Here is a 17557-nt window from a genome sequence, read left to right as displayed (position 1 = left end):
TTTTCCATTGCAGTACTCTGCTGCACATGTAAGTGCAAGAGCTCCTGAAGCACTCACTCATCATGGGAAAGTACCAATGTGTTTCTTCGTTGGTTGATGGAAGAAACATCTTACAAAAACTCTCCAGATTATTGACTTTTTAAAGTTTTTCTAGGAAACGTTCTAGATGAATGCTTATTAGCCTTTGTCAGTATGTACGTTTGTAAAGTGTCTCTGTGGCGCAATCTGTTAGTGTGTTTGGTTATTAATCAAAGGGTTGGTGGTTCAATCCCACACAGGGATGTAATTGACCTTGTTATCAGATTTTGGTGATCTTTAAGTAGACAAGTCAAAATTTCAAACCCCCTTCTTATGGTGTAGGGTACCTGGCCTACTCTGATGTAATCAGAGTTAGATTTGAATAAGTGATTTTATAAAAAAAACAGCTAGGAAGCACAATTTAGCAGTGGGTTGCAGAGAAAAAGAAATATGCTGGCAGAAAAATCCAATTGAGTGATTAAACAGCTCTTCATTTTCTGGCTTTATTTTTATGCTAACGAATTTGTTCTCTGAAAAGTGTCCACAAAGCCAAGTATCTGATTAACATATTTGTAGGGATGGTTTTTCACCTATTACTAAATTAAACTTGCTTCATTGGAAAGGCAGCAAGATGCATCCTCATTTCAATATCTACTGAAATAATACAGGTTGACACCAGGAAACATTAACGCCACTGCATCCTTGCTGCTTTCTCATGTGGAAGTCTGTTTAATGTGAAAACAAGGTGATATCTAATTAGCACACAGGTAAGGAATTAAGAAAATCTTTATTTAAGGGTGAAGATGTTTCTCACAAAATCGTTGCCCCAATGCATCATTGAAATTCAAGCTGGAAAGATGATTTTAATATATCCCTTGTACATTTTGTATTGCTCTTCTGGTGACAATGTAGTTTGTTTTTGTCAATTACCATTTTAATAATCGGGTAAAGAAAATTAATTGGATTTTTGAAAGAAAACAATACTGTCAATATACTATTAAAACAAATTAAAATGGTAAAAGTTATTGTACTTTAAGTAAAAATAAAAGCTAAAATATCAATCCCAGTTTTGGATTACTTTAATGAACAAAAAAAAAAATGCATATAGCAAAGGATAGTTTCAATCTGCCTACCTCTGGGTTATGGGCCCAGCATGCTTCCATTGCAGTACTCTGCTGCACATGTAAGTGCAAGAGATCCTGAAGCACTCACTCATCATGCGAAAGTACCAATGTGTTTCTTCATTGGTTGCTGGAAGAAACATCTTACAAAAACTCTCCAGATTATTGACTTTTTAAAGTTTTTCTAGGAAACGTTCTAGATGAATGCTTATTAGTCTTTGTCAGTATGGACTTTTCGCAAAGTGTCTCTGTGGCGCAATCGGTTAGTGTGTTCAGCTATTAATCAAAAGGTTGGTGGTTCAATCCCATCCAGGGACGTAATTGACCTTGTGATCAGATTTTGGTAATATTTAAGTAGACAAGTCAAAATTGCAAACCCCCTCTTATGGTGTAGGGTACCTGGCCTTCTCTGATGTAATCAGAGTTAGATTTGATTAAGTGATTTTATAAAAAAACAGCTAGGAAGCACAATTTAGCAGTGGGTTGCAGAGAAAAAGAAAAATGCTGGCAGAAAAATCCAATTGAGTGATTAAACAGCTCTTCATTTTCTGGCTTTATTTTTATGATAACAAATTTGTTCTCTGAAAAGTGTCCACAAAGCCAAGTATCTGATTAACATCTTTGTAGGGATGGTTTTTCACCTATTACTAAATTAAACTTGCTTCATTGGAAAGGCAGCAAGATGCATCCTCATTTCAATATCTACGGAAATAATACAGGTTGACACCATGAAACATTAACGCCACTGCATCTTTGCTGTTTTCTCATGTGGAAGTCTGTTTAATGTGAAAACAAGGTGATATCTAATTAGCACACAGGTAAGGAATTAAGAACATCTTTATTTAAGGGTGAAGATGTTTCTCACAAAATCGTTGCCCCAATGCATCATTGAAATTCAAGCTGGAAAGATGATTTTAATATATCACTTGTACATTTTGTATTGCTCTTCTGGTGACAATGTAGTTTGTTTTTGTCAATTACCATTTTAATAATCGGGTAAAGAAAATTAATAGGATTTTTGAAAGAAAACAATACTGTCAATATACTATTAAAACAAATTAAAATGGTAAAAGTTATTGTACTTTAAGTAAAAATAAAAGAGCAAAAATATCAATCCCAGTTTTGGATTACTTTAATTAACAAAAAAAATGCATATAGCAGAGGATAGTTTCAATCTGCCTACCTCTGGGTTATGGACCCAGCATGCTTCCATTACAGTACTCTGCTGCACATGTAAGTGCAAGAGATCCTGAAGCACTCACTCATCATGGGAAAGTACCAATGTGTTTCTTCATTGGTTGATGGAAGAAACATCTTACAAAAACTCTCCACATTATTGACTTTTTAAAATGTTTCTAGGAATCGTTCTAGATGAATGCTTATTAGCCTTTGTCAGTATGTTCTTTTGAAAAGTGTCGCTGTGGCGCAATCAGTTAGTGTGTAAGGCTATTAACCAAAAGGTTGGTGGTTCAATCCCACCAAGGGACTTAATTGACCTTGTTATCAGATTTTGGTGATCTTTAAGTAGACAAGTCAAAATTTCAAACCCCCTGTTATGGTGTAGGGTACCTGGCCTTCTCTAATGTAATCAGAGTTAGATTTGATTCAGTGATTTTATAAAAACAGCTAGGAAGAACAATTTAGCAGTGGGTTGCAGAGAAAAAGAAATATGCTGGCAGAAAAATCCAATTGAGTGATTAAACAGCTCTTCATTTTCTGGCTTTATTTTTATACTAACAAATTTGTTCTCTGAAAAGTGTCCACAAAGCCAAGTCTCTGATTAACACCTTTGTAGGGATGGTTTTTCACCTATTACTAAATTAAACTTGCTTCATTGGAAAGGCAGCAAGATGCATCTTCATTTCAATGTCTACTGAAATAATACAGGTTGACACCAGGAAACATTAACGCCACTGCATCCTTGCTGCTTTCGCATGTGGAAGTCTGTTTAATGTGAAAACAAGGTGATATCTAATTAGCACACAGGTAAGGAATTAAGAAAATCTTTATTTAAGGGTGAAGATGTTTCTCACAAAATCGTTGCCCCAATGCATCATTGAAATTCAAGCTGGAAAGATGATTTTAATATATCACTTGTACATTTTGTATTGCTCTTCTGGTGACAATGTAGTTTGTTTTTGTCAATTACCATTTTAATAATCGGGTAAAGAAAATTAAGTGGATTTTTGAAAGAAAACAATACTGTCAATATACTATTAAAACAAATTAAAATGGTAAAAGTTATTGTACTTTAAGTAAAAATAAAAGAGCAAAAATATCAATCCCAGTTTTGGATTACTTTAATTAACAAAAAAAAATGCATATAGCAGAGGATAGTTTCAATCTGCCTACCTCTGGGTTATGGACCCAGCATGCTTCCATTACAGTACTCTGCTGCACATGTAAGTGCAAGAGGTCCTGAAGCACTCACTTATCATGGGAAAGTACCAATGTGTTTCTTCATTGGTTGATGGAAGAAACATCTTACAAAAACTCTCCACATTATTGACTTTTTAAAATGTTTCTAGGAATCGTTCTAGATGAATGCTTATTAGCCTTTGTCAGTATGTACTTTTGCAAAGTGTAGCTGTGGCGCAATCAGTTAGTGTGTAAGGCTATTAACCAAAAGGTTGGTTGTTCAATCCCACCCAGGGACTTAATTGACCTTGTTATCAGATTTTGGTGATCTTTAAGTAGACAAGTCAAAATTTCAAACCCCCTGTTATGGTGTAGGGTACCTGGCCTTCTCTGATGTAATCAGAGTTAGATTTGATTCAGTGATTTTATAAAAACAGCTAGGAAGCTCAATTTGGCAGTGGGTTGCAGAGAAAAAGAAATATGCTGGCAGAAAAATCCAATTGAGTGATTAAACAGCTCTTCATTTTCTGGCTTTATTTTTATGCTAACTAATTTGTTCTCTGAAAAGTGTCCACAAAGCCAAGTATCTGATTAACATATTTGTAGGGATGGTTTTTCACCTATTACTAAATTAAACTTGCTTCATTGGAAAGGCAGCAAGATGCATCCTCATTTCAATATCTACTGAAATAATACAGGTTGACACCAGGAAACATTAACGCCACTGCATCCTTGCTGCTTTCTCATGTGGAAGTCTGTTTAATGTGAAAACAAGGTGATATCTAATTAGCACACAGGTAAGGAATTAAGAAAATCTTTATTTAAGGGTGAAGATGTTTCTCACAAAATCGTTGCCCCAATGCATCATTGAAATTCAAGCTGGAAAGATGATTTTAATATATCACTTGTACATTTTGTATTGCTCTTATGGTGACAATGTAGTTTGTTTTTGTCAATTACCATTTTAATAATAGGGTAAAGAAAATTAAGTGGATTTTTGAAAGAAAACAATACTGTCAATATACTATTAAAACAAATTAAAATGGTAAAAGTTATTGTACTTTAAGTAAAAATAAAAGCTAAAATATCAATCCCAGTTTTGGATTACTTTAATGAACAAAAAAAAAAATCATATAGCAAAGGATAGTTTCAATCTGCCTACCTCTGGGTTATGGGCCCAGCATGCTTCCATTGCAGTACTCTGCTGCACATGTAAGTGCAAGAGATCCTGAAGCACTCACTCATCATGCGAAAGTACCAATGTGTTTCTTCATTGGTTGCTGGAAGAAACATCTTACAAAAACTCTCCAGATTATTGACTTTTTAAAGTTTTTCTAGGAAACGTTCTAGATGAATGCTTATTAGTCTTTGTCAGTATGTGCTTTTTGCAAAGTGTCTCTGTGGCGCAATCGGTTAGTGTGTTCAGCTATTTATCAAAAGGTTGGTGGTTCAATCCCACCCAGGGACGTAATTGACCTTGTGATCAGATTTTGGTGATATTTAAGTAGACAAGTCAAAATTGCAAACCCCCTCTTATGGTATAGGGTACCTGGCCTTCTCTGATGTAATCAGAGTTAGATTTGATTAAGTGATTTTATAAAAAAACAGCTAGGAAGCACAATTTAGCAGTGGGTTGCAGAGAAAAAGAAAAATGCTGGCAGAAAAATCCAATTGAGTGATTAAACAGCTCTTCATTTTCTGGCTTTATTTTTATGATTACAAATTTGTTCTCTGAAAAGTGTCCACAAAGCCAAGTATCTGATTAACATCTTTGTAGGGATGGTTTTTCACCTATTACTAAATTAAACTTGTTTCATTGGAAAGGCAGCAAGATGCATCCTCATTTCAATATCTACGGAAATAATACAGGTTGACACCAGGAAACATTAACGCCACTGCATATTTGCTGTTTTCTCATGTGGAAGTCTGTTTAATGTGAAAACAAGGTGATATCTAATTAGCACACAGGTAAGGAATTAAGAAAATCTTTATTTAAGGGTGAAGATGTTTCTCACAAAATCGTTGCCCCAATGCATCATTGAAATTCAAGCTGGAAAGATGATTTTAATATATCACTTGTACATTTTGTATTGCTCTTCTGGTGACAATGTAGTTTGTTTTTGTCAATTACCATTTTAATAATCGGGTAAAGAAAATTAATTGGATTTTTGAAAGAAAACAATACTGTCAATATACTATTAAAACAAATTAAAATGGTAAAAGTTATTGTACTTTAAGTAAAAATAAAAGAGCAAAAATATCAATCCCAGTTTTGGATTACTTTAATTAACAAAAAAAAATGCATATAGCAGAGGATAGTTTCAATCTGCCTACCTCTGGGTTATGGACCCAGCATGCTTCCATTACAGTACTCTGCTGCACATGTAAGTGCAAAAGATCCTGAAGCACTCACTCATCATGGGAAAGTACCAATGTGTTTCTTCATTGGTTGATGGAAGAAACATCTTACAAAAACTCTCCACATTATTGACTTTTTAAAATGTTTCTAGGAATCGTTCTAGATGAATGCTTATTAGCCTTTGTCAGTATGTACTTTTGCAAAGTGTCGCTGTGGCGCAATCAGTTAGTGTGTAAGGCTATTAACCAAAAGGTTGGTGGTTCAATCCCACCCAGGGACTTAATTGACCTTGTTATCAGATTTTGGTGATCTTTAAGTAGACAAGTCAAAATTTCAAACCCCCTGTTATGGTGTAGGGTACCTGGCCTTCTCTGATGTAATCAGAGTTAGATTTGATTCAGTGATTTTATAAAAACAGCTAGGAAGCACAATTTAGCAGTGGGTTGCAGAGAAAAAGAAATATGCTGGCAGAAAAATCCAATTGAGTGATTAAACAGCTCTTCATTTTCTGGCTTTATTTTTATGCTAACAAATTTGTGCTCTGAAAAGTGTCCACAAAGCCAAGTATCTGATTAACACCTTTGTAGGGATGGTTTTTCACCTATTATTAAATTAAACTTGCTTCATTGGAAAGGCAGCAAGTGATGTCATCCAAGCAGTGGGTCAAAGTTGGCTTCAAACCTCGTCTGCTTATGAAAAGAGAAAAGGGGTATGCAGGGCATGGCGGCCTTTTGCGGTGCTTGGATGACCCCTAGTTCGCATTAAATAATGCAGTCGAGTTTCCCACATTTGGGGAAATCACAGGGGTGAGCATACCCAGAATGCAACGAATGAACCGCACCCTGGGAGAACAGTCTTCATGACCATGGTATCTCCTATGCAAAATAAGTATGATTTGGGATAGGGCTGGGGAGGGCCGCTGCTCAGGCACATCTCTGTCAAGTAAAGGAGATTCAACTGAGGCAGCACAAGGGAACTCTCATCTGGGGACAACAACTGCAGGGAGAACACATATTTTCAGATGAACATGGGAGGGCAGAAGGCTGCCTAATACTGAAGCACCCCCAAACAACAAACCAAATGCAACAACTAGTGCAAGCATTCCTGGGGGAAGGCCTGCAGCAGATGGATTTGCATATGGCGATGTCATCCAAGCAGTGGGTCAAAGTTGGCTTCAACCCTCGTCTGCATATGAAAAGAGAAAAGGGGCGTGCAGGGCATGGCGGCCTTTTGCGGCACTTGGATGACCCCTAGTTCGCATTAAACACCTCCACCCTCCGTCGGTGTGGGGCTCATGTTGGCTATGCCCCAGCCCCTGAAGGATTCAAGCTGATTTCTTGCAGCAGCTGGGCACTGTAACAGCTCCAGAGCTGCTCTGTAAGGCAAGTAAAAGGGTGTGGGCCCTGCAGCACTACCTGTAGTTCGCATTGTGCGAGACCCCTAGTTCGCATTAAACACCCCCACCCTCCTTCGGTGTGGGGCTCATGTTGGCCATGCCCCAGCCCCTGAAGCATTCACGCTGATTTCTTGCAGCAGCTGGGCACTGTAACAGCTCAAGAGCTGCTCTATAAGGCAAGTAAAAGGGTGTGGGCCCTGCAGCACTACCTGTAGTTTGCATTGTGCATTGGAAGGCACAAAGTAAGCAGACGGGAGGAGAAGTCAGGATAGTGCACAAGGGTATAGACGGGAGGGGCTCAAGAAAAAAGAAGTGGAAACAGACAGCAAACTAGGCTTCCAATGCACAATGCAAACTACAGGTAGTGCTGCAGGGCCCACACCCTTTTACTTGCCTTACAGAGCAGCTCTGGAGCTGTTTAATCACTCAATTGGATTTTTCTGCCAGCATAATTTTTCTCTTACGTCCTAGAGGATGCTGGGGACTCCGTAAGGATAGACGGGCTCCGCAGGAGACATGGGCACTTTAAGAAAGACTTTAGATCTGGGTGTGCACTGGCTCCTCCCTCTATGCCCCTCCTCCAGACCTCAGTTTACTACTGTGCCCAGAGGAGACTGGGTGCTTTTCAGGGAGCTCTCCTGAGTTTCCTGACAGAAAGTATATTTGTTAGATTTTTTTATTTTCAGGGAGCCTGCTGGCAACAGACTCCCTGCATCGAGGGGCGGAGGGGAGAGATGCACACCTACTTCTGTGAGTTGATAGGCTCTGCTTCTTAGGCTACTGTACAGCATTAGCTCCAGAGGGATCGGTACGCAGGTCTCACCCTCGCCGTCCGTCCCAGAGCCGCGCCGCCGTCCCCCTCGCAGAGCCGGAAGATAGAAGCCGGGTGAGTATGAGAAGAAAAGAAGACTTCAGAGGCGGCGGAAGACTTCATGATCTTCACTGAGGTAACGCACAGCAGTAAAGCTGTGCTCCATTGCTCCAATACACCTCACACACGGCAGTCAGTGTAAGGGTGAAGGGCGCAGGGGGGACGCCCTGGGCAGCAATATAGACCTCTCTTTGGCAAAATAAATATATATGCAGCTAGGCACTGTATATATATATAAGAGCCCCCGCCATTTTTTTACTATATTTGAGCGGGACAGAAGCCCGTCGCTGAGGGGGTGGGGCTTCTCCCTCAGCACTCACCAGCGCCATTTTCTCCACAGCACCGCTGAGGGGAAGCTCCACGGACTCTCCCCTGCTTATACCACGGTAGAAAGAGGGTCTTAAAGAAGAGGGGGGCACATAATTAGGCGCATATATATATGGAAATACAGCGCTACTGGGTAAACATAAAATTATTGTGTTTTTTTCCTGGGTCATATAGCGCTGGGGTGTGTGCTGGCATACTCTCTCTCTCTGTCTCTCCAAAGGGCCTTGTTGGGGAACTGTCCTCAGATAAGAGGATTCCCTGAGTGTATGGTGTGTCGGTACACGTGTGTCGACATGTCTGAGGTAGAAGGCTCTCCTAGAGAGGAGCAGGAGCAAATTAATGTGGTGTCTCCATCGACAACGCCGACACCTGACTGGATGGCTATGTGGAATGTTTTAAGTGCTAATGTAAACTTATTACACAAGAGATTAGACAAAGCTGAAGCTAGGGAACAGTCAGGGAGTCAACCCATGCCTGTCCCTATGTCGCAGGGACCTTCGGGGTCTCAAAAGCGCCCACTATCCCAAATAGTTGACACAGATACCGACACAGATTCTGACTCCAGTGTCGACTACGATGATGCAAAGTTACAGCCAAAATTGGCTAAATGTATTCGATATATGATTATTGCAATAAAAGATGTTTTGCACATCACAGAGTCCCCTGTCCCTGACACGAGGGTACACATGTATAAGGGAAAGAAACCTGAGATAACCTTTCCCCCCTCACATGAGTTGAACGAATTATGTGAAAAAGCTTGGGAATCTCCAGACAAAAAGCTGCAGATTCCCAAAAGGATTCTTATGGCGTATCCTTTCCCGCCAATGGACAGGATACGGTGGGAATCCTCCCCTAGGGTGGATAAAGCATTGACACGCTTATCCAAAAAGGTAGCGCTGCCATCCCAGGATACGGCTACCATCAGGGACCCTGCTGACCGCAAGCAGGAGGTTACCCTAAAGTCCATTTACACACATTCTGGTACCTTACTCAGACCGGCAATTGCGTCGGCCGGGGTTGTAGCGCGGTGGCAGCATGGACAGATACCTTATCAGCAGAGATTGAGACCCTAGATAAGGATGCTATGTTATTGACCATAGGGCATATAAAAGATGCTGTCCTATATATGAGAGATGCTCAAAGTGACATTAGTCTACTGGGTTCTAGAATAAACGCTATGTCGATTTCTGCTAGACGAGTCCTATGGACCCGGCAATGGACAGGTGATGCCGACTCAAAAAGGCATATGGAGGTTTTACCTTACAGGGGTGAGGAATTGTTTGGGAAAGGTCTCTCGGACCTAGTCTCCACAGCTACAGCTGGTAAATCAAATTTTTTGCCTTATATTCCCTCACAGCCTAAGAAAGCACCACATTATCAAATGCAGTCCTTTCGATCACAGAGAAACAAGAAAGTACGAGGTGCGTCCTTTCTTGCCAGAGGTAAGGGCAGAGGGAAGAAGCTGCACAACACAGCTAGTTCCCAGGAACAGAAGTCCTCCCCGGCCTCTACAAAATCCACCGCATGACGCTGGGGCTCCGCTAAAGGAGTCCGCCCAGTTGAGGGCACGTCTTCGAGTTTTCAGCCACATCTGGGTTCATTCGCAGGTGGATCCCTAGGCAATAGAAATTGTTTCTCAGGGTTACAAGCTGAAATTCGAAGAGGTGCCTCCTCGCCGGTTTTTCAAATCGGCCCTACCATCTTCTCCCCAGGAAAGGGAGATAGTGTTAAATGCAATTCACAAATTGTATCTTCAACATATGCAGATGAGGGTTCCAGCCAACTTTGGCCCACTGCTTGGATGACATCACCGTATGTAAATCCGTCTTCTGCAGACCTTCTCCCAGGAATGCTTGTACTAGTTGTTGCATTTGGTTTGTTGTTTGGGCGTGCTTCAGTATTAGGCAGCCTTCTGCCCTCCCATGTTCATCTGAAAATATGTGTTCTCCCGGCAGTTGTTGTCCCCAGATGAGAGTTCCCTTGTGCTGCCTCAGTTGAATCTCCTTTACTTGACAGAGATGTGCCTGAGCAGCGGCCCTCCCCAGCCCTATCTCAAATCATACTTATTTTGCATAGGAGATACCATGGTCATAAAGATTGTTCTCCCAGGGTGAGGTTCATTCATTGCATTCTGGGTATGCTGACCCCTGTGATTTCCCCAAATGTGGGAAACTCAACTGCATTATTTGTGGTAGTGGGGCACTGTGTTTGTGTTTTCCTCTTGTCAGCTCTGGTAAAAGTCAGATTTCTTTGTCTCAGATCTTCCTCTAGCCTTGTTCTTCTTTCGAGAGTTCCATTGTGCTGCCTCAGTTTGATCTCCTTCACTTGACAGGGGGGTACCCGAGCAGCGACCCTCCCCAGCTCTAGCCCAACTCCTACATACCTGCCAGGTGAGATACTATGATCATGAAGGTGCTTCTCCCAGGGCAAGGCTCACCCATTGCACTCTGGGTGTGCTGCTCCTGCGATTTCCCCAAATGTGGGAAACTTGACTGCATAATTTGTGTTTCCCCTGGTCGGCTCTCGTATAATTCAGATCTCTTTGTCTCAGGTCTCTCTCCAGCCTAGTTTGCTGTCTGTTTCCACTTCTGTTTTCTTGAGCCGCTCCCTTCTATGCCCTTGCGCACTATCCTGACTTCTCCCGTCTGCTTACTTTGTGCCTTCCAACGCACAATGCGAACTACAGGTAGTGCTGCAGGGCCCACACCCTTTTACTTGCCGTACAGAGCAGCTCTGGAGCTGTTACAGTGCCCAGCTGCTGCAAGAAATCAGCTTGAATGCTTCAGGGGCTGGGGCATAGCCAACATGAGCCCCACACCGAAGGAGGGTGGAGGTATTTAATGCGAACTAGGGGTCATCCAAGCACCGCAAAAGGCCGCCATGCCCTGCATAACCCTTTTCTCTTTTCATATGCAGATGAGGGTTCCAGCCAACTTTGGCCCACTGCTTGGATGACATCACCATATGCAAATCCGTCTTCTGCAGACCTTCTCCCAGGAATGCTTTTACTAGTTGTTACATTTGGTTTGTTGTTTGGGGGTGCTTCAGTATTAGGCAGCCTTCTGCCCTCCCATGTTCATCTGAAAATATGTGTTCTCCCTGCAGTTGTTGTCCCCAGATGAGAGTTCCCTTGTGCTGCCTCAGTTGAATCTCCTTTACTTGACAGAGATGTGCCTGAGCAGCGGCCCTCCCCAGCCCTATCCCAAATCATACTTATTTTGCATAGGAGTTTCCATGGTCATGAAGATTGTTCTCCCAGGGTGAGGTTCATTCATTGCATTCTGGGTATGCTGACCCCTGTGATTTCCCCAAATGTGGGAAACTCGACTGCATTAATTGTGGTAGTGGGGGACTGTGTTTGTGCTTTCCTCTGGTCAGCTCTGGTAAAAGACAGATTTCTTTGTCTCAGATCTTCCTCTAGCCTTGTTCTTTTTTCGAGAGTTTCCTTGTGCTGCCTCAGTTGGATCTCCTTCACTTGACAGGGGGGTGCCCGAGCAGCGACCCTCCCCATCTCTAGCCCAACTCCTACTTACCTGCCAGGTGAGATACTATGATCATGAAGGTGCTTCTCCCAGGGCAAGGCTCACCCATTGCACTCTGGGTGTGCTGCTCCTACGATTTCCCCAAATGTGGGACACTTGACTGCATAATTTGTGTTTCCTCTAGTCGGCTACTCGTATAATTCAGATCTCTTTGTCTCAGGTCTCTCTCCAGCCTAGTTTGCTGTCTGTTTCCACTTCTCTTTTCTTGAGCCGCTGCCTTCTATGCCCTTGTGCACTCTCCTGACTTCTCCTGTCTGCTTACTTTGTGCCTTCCAACGCACAATGCAAACTACAGGTAGTGCTGCAGGGCCCACACCCTTTTACTTGCCTTTCAGAGCAGCTCTGGAGCTGTTACAGTGCCCAGCTGCTGCAAGAAATCAGCTTGAATGCTTCAGGGGCTGGGGCATAGCCAACATGAGCCCCACACCGACAGGGGGGGAAGATGTTTAATGCGAACTAAGGGTCATCCAAGCGCCGCAAAAGGCTGCCATGCCCTGCATACCCCTTTTCTCTTTTCATATGCAGATGAGGGTTCCAGCCAACTTTGGCCCACTGCTTGGATGACATCACCGTATGCAAATCCGTCTTCTGCAGACCTTCCCCCAGGAATGCTTGTACTAGTTGTTGCATTTGGTTTGTTGTTTGGGGTGCATTAGGCAGCCTTCTGCTCTCCCATGTTCATCTGAAAATATGTGTTCTCCCTGCAGTTGTTGTCCCCAGATGAGAGTTCCCTTGTGCTGCCTCAGTTGAATCTCCTTTACTTGACAGAGATGTGCCTGAGCAGCGGCCCTCCCCAGCCCTATCCCAAATCATACTTATTTTGCATAGGAGATACCATGGTCATGAAGATTGTTCTCCCAGGGTGAGGTTCATTCATTGCATTCTGGGTATGCTGACCCCTGTGATTTCCCCAAATGTGGGAAACTCGACTGCATTATTTGTGGTAGTGGGGGACTGTGTTTGTGCTTTCCTCTGGTCAGCTCTGGTAAAAGTCAGATTTCTTTGTCTCAGATCTTCCTCTAGCCTTGTTTTTTTTCGAGAGTTTCCTTGTGCTGCCTCAGTTGGATCTCCTTCACTTGACAGGGGGGTATCCGAGCAGCGACCCTCCCCAGCTCAAGCCCAACTCCTACTTACCTGCCAAGTGAGATACTATGATCAGGAAGGTGCTTCTACCAGGGCAAGGCTCACCCATTGCACTCTGGGTGTGCTGCTCCTACGATTTCCCCAAATGTGGGACACTTGACTGCATAATTTGTGTTTCCTCTGGTCGGCTACTCGTATAATTCAGATCTCTTTGTCTCAGGTCTCTCTCCAGCCTAGTTTGCTGTCTGTTTCCACTTCTCTTTTCTTGAGCCCCTGCCTTCTATGCCCTTGTGCACTCTCCTGACTTCTCCTGTCTGCTTACTTTGTGCCTTCCAACGCACAATGCAAACTACAGGTAGTGCTGCAGGGCCAACACCCTTTTACTTGCCTTACAGAGCAGCTCTGGAGCTGTTACAGTGCCCAGCTGCTGCAAGAAATCAGCTTGAATGCTTCAGGGGCTGGGGCATAGCCAACATGAGCAGCAAGATGCAGCACTGGACTATTAGTAATGTACTGTTGTATGCTGAGCACCACAATGCAGCACAAGACAATGAGCAGTGATACTGAGCACTGATGAGGATACTACAGAGAACTGACACTGAGCAGGAGAGACACACTACTAGTATTACTGAGCAGCAATAAGTAACCACTGATACTGGGCACTGATATTGAGATTTCCACTGAGAGAACATAGCCACGTCCTCTCCGCTCTCTCTTCAATGCACGAGTAAAAATGGCGGCAACGCGCAGCTCTTTATATGGAATCCGAATCTCGCGAGAATCCGACAGCGGGATGATGACATTTTCCCTTGTTCAGGTTTTCCGAGTCAGGCGGGAACAACCGAGCCTGCCTCGGACCAGTGTAAACCACGTGGAGTTCGTCGGGAATTCGGTTCTCGGAGAACCGAACCCGCTCCTCTATATATACTATATTACTATGTTACTGTAGTATACAGAACACCACAATGCAATGAGCAGTGATAGTGAGCACTGATGAGGATACTAGAACTGACACTGAGCAGCAAGATGCAGCACTGGACTATTAGTAATGTACTGTAGTATGCTGAGCACCACAATGCAGCACAAGACAATGAGCAGTGATACTGAGCACTGATGAGGATACTACTGAGAACTGACACTGAGCAGGAGAGACACACTACTAGTATTACTGAGCAGCAATAAGTAACCACTGATACTGAGCACTGATATTGAGATTTCCACTGAGAGAACATAGCCACGTCCTCTCCGCTCTCTCTTCAATGCACGAGTAAAAATGGCAGCAACGCGCAGCTCTTTATATGGAATCCGAATCTCACGAGAATCTGACAGCGGGATGATGACATTTTCCCTTGTTCAGGTTTTCCGAGTCAGGCAGGAACAACCGAGCCTGCCTCGGACCAATGTAAACCACGTGGAGTTCGTGGGGAATTCGGTTCTCGGAGAACCGAACCCGCTCCTCTCTACCTTATACCCATCAATTGTTTTTATTTTCAATCTAAGCCCCTGCAGTTTTCTGTAAGCATCTGCTTCGCTATGATGATCAACAAGTCACAAGGGCAAACACTCAGGGCTTGAGGCGTAGATCTTAGGACCAGCTGCTACAAGCATGGCAGAGGTGTCACTATCACTGGTGACACCCAGAGAGGTGGCGAGGGAGATTGTAATGCAGTGCGCGCAGATAAACAGCGCAATGGTAAAAAGGAGGCATGGTTTCATAGGTAGGGGCGTGGCCTGGTGGCCTGAATCTACATTTTGTTGCTCCGGGTGTCCCGGGGGTTGGGGGCTGCACCCGGGGACTAGTGTGTGAGCGGTGCTGGCTCCTGCACAGTGACAGGGCATGGCCACCCAGCATGACGCCTCCCTTCTTGACCATGCTGTAATTGCAGTCGCACTGCAGTTCAGCGTGATCATAAAAAATGGTGTAGGCTCCTGCTGGTGCAGACTGTAGAGAAAAGCTGCTGTGACCACGCCCCCTGTGTCTCCTCCGTTGCAGACCCCATTTTGAAGCCTTGCCCCCGGACTAAGAGAAAAGAATGCCCTTGCGCACTATCCTGACTTCTCCTCCCGTCTGCTTAATTTGTGCCTTCCAACGCACAATGCGAACAAGAGGTGGTGCTGCAGGGCCCACACCCTTTTACTTGCCTTACAGAACAGCTCTGGAGCTGTTACAGTGCCCAGCTGCTGCAAGAAATCAGCTTGAATGCATCAGGGGATGGGGCATGGCCAACATGAGCCCCACACCAAAGGAGGGTGGAGGTGTTTAATGCGAACTAGGGGTCATCCAAGCACTGCAAAAGGCCGCCATGCCCTGCATGCCCCTTTTCTCTTTTCATATGCAGATGAGGGTTCCAGTCAACTTTGGCCCACTGCTTGGATTTACATCACCGTATGCAAATCCGTCTGCTGCAGACCTTCCCCCAGGAGTGCTTGTACTAGTTGTTGCATATGGGCCCTCATTCCGAGTCGTTCGCTCTGTAAATTTCATCGCATCGCAGTGAAATTCTGCTTAGTACGCATGCGCAATATTCGCACTGCGACTGCGCCAAGTAATTTTACAATGAAGAAAGTATTTTTACTCACGGCTTTTTCTTCGCTCCGGCGATCGTAATGTGATTGACAGGAAATGGGTGTTACTGGGCGGAAACAGGCCGTTTTATGGGCGTGTGGGAAAAAACGCTACAGTTTCCGGAAAAAACGCAGGAGTGGCCGGAGAAACGGGGGAGTGTCTGGGCGAACTCTGGGAGTGTTTGTGACGTCAAACCAGGAACGACAAGCACTGAACTGATCGCAGATGCCGTGTAAGTCTGAAGCTACTCTGAAACTGCTAAGTAGTTTGTAATCGCAATATTGCGAATACATCGGTCGCAATTTTAAGAAGCTAAGATTCACTCCCAGTAGGCGGCGGCTTAGCGTGTGTAACTCTGCTAAAATCGCCTTGCGAGCGATCAACTCGGAATGAGGGCCATGGTTTGATATTTGATGGTGCTTCAGTATTAGGCTGCCTTCCGCCCTCCCATGTTCATCTGAAAAGATGTGGTCTCCCTGCAGTTGTTGTCCCAAGATGAGAGTTCCCTTGTGCTGCCTCAGTTGAATCTCCTTTACTTGACAGAGATGTGCCTGAGCAGCGGCCCTCACCAGCCCTATCCCAAATCATACTTATTTTGCATAGGAGATACCATGGTCATGAAGATTGTTCTCCCAGGGTGAGGTTCATTCATTGCATTCTGGGTATGCTGACCCCTGTGATTTTCCCAAATGTGGGAAACTCGACTGCATTATTTGTGGTAGTGGCGGACTGTGTTTGTGCTTTCCTCTGGTCAGCTCTGGTAAAAGTCAGATTTCTTTGTCTCAGATCTTCCTCTAGCCTTGTTCTTCTTTCGAGAGTTCCCTGGTGCTGCTTCAGTTGGATCTCCTTCACTTCACAGGGGGGAACCCGAGCAGCGACCCTCCCCAGCTCTAGCCCAACTCCTACTTACCTGCCAGGTGAGATACTATGATCATGAAGGTGCTTCTCCCAGGGCAAGGCTCAACCATTGCACTCTGGGTGTGCTGCTCTTGCGATTTCCCCAAATGTGGGAAACTTGACTGCATAATTTGTGTTTCCCCTCGTCGGCTCTCGTATAATTCAGATCTCTTTGTCTCAGGTCTCTCTCCAGCCTAGTTTGCTGTCTGTTTCCACTTCTCTTTTCTTGAGCCGCTCCCTTCTATGCCCTTGCGCACTATCCTGACTTCTCCCGTCTGCTTACTTCGTGCCTTCCAACGCACAATGCGAACTACAGGTAGTGCTGCAGGGCCCACACCCTTTTACTTGCCTTACAGAGTAGCTCTGGAGCAGTTACAGTGCCCAGCTGCTGCAAGAAATCAGCTTGAATGCTTCAGGGGCAGGGGCATAGCCAACATGAGCCCCACACCGAAGGAGGGAGGAGGTGTGTAATGCAAACTAGGGGTCATCCAAGCGCTGCAAAAGGCCGCCATGCCCTGCACGCCCCTTTTCTCTTTTCATATGCAGACGAGGGTTGAAGCCAACTTTGACCCACTGCTTGGATGACATCACCATATGCAAATCCATCTGCTGCAGGCCTTCCCCCAGGAATGCTTGCACTAGTTGTTGCATTTGGTTTGTTGTTTGGGGGTGCTTCAGTATTAGGCAGCCTTCTGCCCTCACATGTTCATCTGAAAATATGTGTTCTCCCTGCAGTTGTTGTCCCCAGATGAGAGTTCCCTTGTGCTGCCTCAGTTGAATCTCCTTTACTTGACAGAGATGTGCCTGAGAAGCGGCCCTCCCCAGCCCTATCCCAAATCATACTTATTTTGCATAGGCGATACCATGGTCATGAAGATTGTTCTCCCAGGGTGAGGTTCATTCATTGCATTCTGGGTATGCTGACCCCTGTGATTTCCCCAAATGTGGGAAACTCGACTGCATTATTTGTGGTAGTGGGGGACTGTGTTTGTGCTTTCCTCTGGCCAGCTCTGGAAAAA

General features: G+C 44.2%; 8 non-coding genes and 2 pseudogenes across 8 annotated transcripts; 9 read left to right on the top strand and 1 right to left on the bottom strand.

The window, feature by feature from the left end:
- Positions 1-6569: 6569 nt before the first annotated feature.
- Positions 6570-6748, bottom strand: LOC135008898 (U1 spliceosomal RNA; annotated as a pseudogene).
- Positions 6749-10509: 3761 nt separating this feature from the next.
- Positions 10510-10673, top strand: LOC135008605 (U1 spliceosomal RNA). Its single transcript, XR_010208259.1, has one exon. It is a non-coding gene; the product is annotated as a U1 spliceosomal RNA (small nuclear RNA).
- Positions 10674-10825: 152 nt separating this feature from the next.
- Positions 10826-10988, top strand: LOC135008788 (U1 spliceosomal RNA). The gene has a single exon (XR_010208435.1). It is a non-coding gene; the product is annotated as a U1 spliceosomal RNA (small nuclear RNA).
- Positions 10989-11659: 671 nt separating this feature from the next.
- LOC135008618 (U1 spliceosomal RNA) lies at positions 11660-11823 on the top strand. Its single transcript, XR_010208271.1, has one exon. It is a non-coding gene; the product is annotated as a U1 spliceosomal RNA (small nuclear RNA).
- Positions 11824-11975: 152 nt separating this feature from the next.
- Positions 11976-12139, top strand: LOC135008798 (U1 spliceosomal RNA). The gene has a single exon (XR_010208444.1). It is a non-coding gene; the product is annotated as a U1 spliceosomal RNA (small nuclear RNA).
- A 664-nt stretch (positions 12140-12803) lies between these two features.
- LOC135008777 (U1 spliceosomal RNA) lies at positions 12804-12967 on the top strand. The gene has a single exon (XR_010208424.1). It is a non-coding gene; the product is annotated as a U1 spliceosomal RNA (small nuclear RNA).
- A 151-nt stretch (positions 12968-13118) lies between these two features.
- On the top strand, positions 13119-13282 carry LOC135008878 (U1 spliceosomal RNA). Its single transcript, XR_010208491.1, has one exon. It is a non-coding gene; the product is annotated as a U1 spliceosomal RNA (small nuclear RNA).
- A 2945-nt stretch (positions 13283-16227) lies between these two features.
- LOC135008597 (U1 spliceosomal RNA) lies at positions 16228-16391 on the top strand. Its single transcript, XR_010208251.1, has one exon. It is a non-coding gene; the product is annotated as a U1 spliceosomal RNA (small nuclear RNA).
- A 152-nt stretch (positions 16392-16543) lies between these two features.
- LOC135008859 (U1 spliceosomal RNA) lies at positions 16544-16679 on the top strand (annotated as a pseudogene).
- Positions 16680-17377: 698 nt separating this feature from the next.
- LOC135008587 (U1 spliceosomal RNA) lies at positions 17378-17541 on the top strand. Its single transcript, XR_010208241.1, has one exon. It is a non-coding gene; the product is annotated as a U1 spliceosomal RNA (small nuclear RNA).
- Positions 17542-17557: the final 16 nt, after the last annotated feature.

This window comes from Pseudophryne corroboree, unplaced genomic scaffold (genome assembly GCF_028390025.1).
Source record: "Pseudophryne corroboree isolate aPseCor3 unplaced genomic scaffold, aPseCor3.hap2 scaffold_223, whole genome shotgun sequence".
NCBI lineage: Eukaryota > Metazoa > Chordata > Amphibia > Anura > Myobatrachidae > Pseudophryne > Pseudophryne corroboree.
Note: the sequence above shows the minus strand (reverse complement) of the source record. Positions and strands in the feature narration are given on the sequence as shown.